The following is a 4,718-nucleotide window of genomic DNA, read 5'->3' as shown; positions in this document are numbered from 1 at the left end:
TCCCAGCACTTTGGGAGGCCGAGGCAGGCGGATCACGAGGTCAGGAGTTCGAGACCAGCCTGACCAACATGGTCAAACCCCTGTCTCTACTAAAAATACAAAAATTAGCTGGGCGTGGTGGTGGGTGCCTGTAATCCTAGCTACTCAGGAGGCTGAGGCAGGAGAATCACTTGAACCTGGGAGGCGGAGGTTGCAGTGAGCCGAGATGGCACCACTGCACTCCAGCCTGGGCAACAGAGCTAGACTCCATCTCAAAAAAAAAAAAAAAAAAGATGGAGCTAGACTCCATCTCAAAAAAAAAAATATATATATATATATATATATATGTGCAACATATATATCACTTACTATATGCCAGGCAGAATTCTAAACATGTCACAAACATTAACTTTTGTTAATGTCCCAGCCTGTAGCTGGACTACAGGCGCCTGCTACCACACCCAGCTAATTTTTGTATTTCAGTAGAGACGGTGTTTCACCATGTTGGCCAGGCTGGTTTCAAACTCCTGGCCTCAGGTGATCCGCCCACTCGGGCCTCCCAAAGTGCTGGGATTACAGGCATGAGCCTCGGCACCCAGCCAACATTAACTTTTAATCCTCATGATGACTCCATGAGGTGTAATCCCCATTATTCTAGTCTATTCGGGCTGCTCTAATAAAAATACCAAAGACCGGCTGGCTTATAAACAACAAAAATGTATTTCTCACAGTTGCAGACGCTGGGGAGTTCAAGTTCAAGCTGTTAGTATATTCCGTCTGGCGAGGGCCCGCTTCCTGGTTCATAGATGGCTGTCTGGTCACTGTAAGAGTGAACAGGGCCAGGAATCTCTCTGGGGTCTTCTTTATGCTCATCCCATTCATGAGGGCTCTGCTTTCATGAAGGGATTACCTCCCAACGGCCCCATCTGCTGATACCTTGAAGGTTAGGAGTTTGACATACGAATTTTGATAGGACAGAAACATTCAGTCCATTGCACCAATTTTACATTTTAGAGGAAACTGAGGCCCGTGGAATTTAAATGACTTGCCTAAGGCCATGCAGTAAAGAAATAGGGAAGCCTGGATCCCGGGAACCAGCATGGGTGTGCTTAACTACTGCGCTCTGGTGTCTTCCACTAATAACTCCCATTTTACAGATGAAGAAACAGAGGAAGGGATTGGCTCAGGGAACTAGGGAGGACAGACTACCTGAGGAAACCAGGGCCTCTCATCCCAGCTTAGGCTTTTGTCTTGGTCCCACTGCAAGCCCAGATGATGGCTGGAGAGAGGCTGACAGCCCTGTCAACTCCTTGGCATCCACTATCTCGCTGGGGTCCTGTGGGTCCACTGAGGAAGAAATGAGTAAGATTGTAGCTGATGCCATTTGACTAAAGACAAAAGCCATTTATTCTCATAGGTAGCTCCCCCACCCCTTTTATTGTTCTTTTTCTGATTACTAAAGGAACATGATCACTGCAGAAATGTTTACGAAGTTAGAGCAGATAAACAGAAAACAAAACAAAAGAGAAAAGAAAAATCCCCTTTCAAGCACCTCTTGAATTTCAGGACTTATTTTTTTCTTTTCTTTTCCTTTTTTTTTTTTTTTTTTTTTTTTAGACGGAGATTTGCTCTTGTTGCCCAGGCTGGAGTGCAGTGGCGTGATCTCGGCTCACTGCAACCTCTGCCTCCTGGGTTCAAGCAATTCTCCTGCCTCAGCCTCCCAAGTAGCTGGGATTAGAGGCATGTGCCACCACGCCCAGCTAATTTTGTATTTTTAGTGGAGACAGGGTTTCTCCACGTTGGTCAGGCTGGTCTCAAATTCCCGACCTCAGGTGATCCGCCTCAGCCTCCCAAAGTGCTGGGATTACAGGCACAAGCCACCGCGCGTGGCCCTACTTCTTTGCCTCCTCCTTGTTGTTATAAGCATCCAAGGTGGGAGGCAGGAGACCTGGCATCTGTTCCTGTCTTGCTGTGTAACCTTGCGTAAGTCCCTGTCCCTCTCTGGGCCTTAGGCTCCTCATCTGTGAAATGAGGGTTTGGCCACAGTGACCTCAGAGGAGGCCACTCGCAGCTCTGACCTTCTGTTCCTGCTTCTGTTTCTGGGATTGGCAGAAGGGGCACTAGCAGGCTGCCCCTCTGCAGGGGACACATGGCTGACAGCTCCCAGCAAGCCATCTCCGGGAAACTGCAAAGGCCGGTAAACAGTTCTCGTTGCACACGCAGCGTTCCCAGGCCTTCCTGCTTATCAGGCCCATATGGTGCCCCCTGCCAGCCGGACACCACCAGCTGCCCTTGGCCAGTCTGCCCTGGGTGATCACTTTTCCTCCCTGCTCCAGAATGCTCTCTCTACTATTCCAGAATCTAGCTGGCTTGGGATAAGTGAGCTGGGGGCACTCAGCCCTGTGGACCCATCTACCCATTGCCACAGCCCTTTTGCAGAAGGCAGCCTGGTTTGGTGAAAAGCTGGAGAAAGGGAGAAGGGGAGGAAAGGAGGGAGGAAGGATAGGAACACTGACTGTGTTCCAACTCCATTTGGACCCCTTACTAGGCATTTGGGATTCAGAAATGAATCAGAAAAACTTCCTGCTTTTGGAGGGTACAAAGTCTAATGCAGATGAGAAGAGTATAAGCGGGCAGCAGCAGTGCTTGCAATCCTGAACGTTCAGGACTGTGGACACCCACAAAGAGAAACTTAATCCATGGGTGGTAGTCAGGGAAGGCTTCCTGGAGGAGGCAACTTTAAAGGTGGGTTTTCAAGAACAGGATTCGGCCATTCCAACTCCTGTTATTTAGTCCTTATGGACAGCCCTGTGAAATAGATATAGTTGCCTCTTTTACAAATAAGCTCAGAAGGGTGAGTTCACAACCACCAAAAGCACAGCTGGGTTCTAACCCCTGGCATTATACTCTACCCCATCGCCTATGGGCCTGAGTCTGATCCCAAACTCTGACTCTCGGAGACTATCAGTGAATGCTTCCCTCCCTGACCTAGGGCTGTCATCTGTAAAGTGGGTTCACCTAAGCAGTGTTGCTGGGGAAGCCAAGGACAGACTGGCTAACAAAGCACTTGCTTTATAAACGGGAATGTCAGTGAGGCTGCCCTATCCAGCTGGGGACAGCACAGAGCTATCTTTCTCCTGACACAGAGAGGACTGCTGGCTTCTGAGCCGGGAGTAATTACAGAGGCTGAAGTTGGCCTTGCCTGAGGCACCCCCTTCTAAAAGAAGCCAGGCTGTGGCTTGGATATGTGTGTCCTCCCTCTGGCTCCTTTTGGCACAGTTTGAAAGGAAGGCACGGCATCCTAGAGAGTTAGAACAAATCCTTCCAATCCTGGAGTTAGAACATCTGTGCCTGAGCAATTCTGGGGTTCAGACTGTCCTCCGAATGCTCCTAGGAAGCAGCATGGGGTCGGGGTCAAGGTCATGCAGATTCTTGACCCTGGCAGGTTGGAAGGATCACTAGAGATAGCATTGACTCTCATCCACAGATAAACAAGACTCAGAGAGGGGAAGTACTTGCCTGAGGTCACACAGCAAGTCAGCGTCAGGGGCACATTCCAGATCATACCATCTGTGAGGCTACCTGGGAAGTTGCGGGGGTATGGGGTGGCCCAGCATGCTCAGGTGGTGCCAGGGAGCAGCCTGGGAGCTACGAGGATGAGTAAAGTGCCTGGCTGGACTTGCTAAAGGCAAATTTTTATATACCGACCCTGCGCCTAACAACGGTCTATACTGCAAGCTTGTCCAACCTGTGGCCCACTGGCCATGTGAGGTCCAGGACGGCTTTGAATGGAACCCAACACAAATTCGTAAAGGTTCTTAAAACATTATGAGATTTTTTGGGGCCAGGTGTGGTGGCTCACAGCCATCCCAGCACTTTGGGAGGCTGAGGCGGGCAGTTCACTTGAGGTCAGGAGTTCGAGACCAGCCTGGCCAACATGGTAAAACTCCATCTCTATTAATAATACAAAAATTAGCCGGGCATGGTGGTGCATGCCTGTAATCCCAGCTACTCAGGAGGCTGAGGCATGAGAATAGCATGAACCCAGGATGTAGAGGTTGCAGTGACCCGAGATCGGACCACTGCACTCCAGCCTGGGCGACAGAGTGAAACTCTGTCTCAGGAAAAAGAAAACACAAAAAAACAAAAAAACATGAGTGTGTGTGTATATATATTATATATATATATAAAAATATATATATTATATATATTATATATAATATATATAATATATATATATAAAATATATATATATATATATATTTTTTTTAGCTCATCGGCTGTCGTTAGTGTTAGTGTATTTTCTGTGTGGCCCAAAACACTTCTTCTTCCAATGTGGCCTAAGGAAGCCAAAAGTTTGGATATCCCTGGCTTACAGCCTCCACTATTTCCTGTCTCCCACTGCCCTGGACATCGCATTGCTCTTGTCCCTGAACAAGACCTTTCACCACTGGAGGAGCCCTCAGTCTCCCCATCTGTAAAATGGTCACTGGAAATCCTAGGCCGCTGCTCTCAGGCCCTCAGGCCCCTACGGGGTGGGGATTGGGGAGAAGGAGGAAAGCGGGGACGTCTAGGGCTTGCGATTTGCTATCTTCTGGCGCCTTCGGGCGGCCTCGGAAACTCTTGGTGCCTGGACCTGGGGCCTGAACAGGGACCGCGCGGGGCGAGACCGGCCGGGGCGAGACCGGCCGTCGGGGGCGAGGCCCGTCTGGGGGCGTGGCCTGTCCTCCCTCGCCCCG

Source organism: Pongo pygmaeus, chromosome 1 (genome assembly GCF_028885625.2).
Source record: "Pongo pygmaeus isolate AG05252 chromosome 1, NHGRI_mPonPyg2-v2.0_pri, whole genome shotgun sequence".
Taxonomy (NCBI): Eukaryota; Metazoa; Chordata; class Mammalia; order Primates; family Hominidae; genus Pongo; species Pongo pygmaeus.
This window is presented reverse-complemented; position numbering follows the sequence as displayed.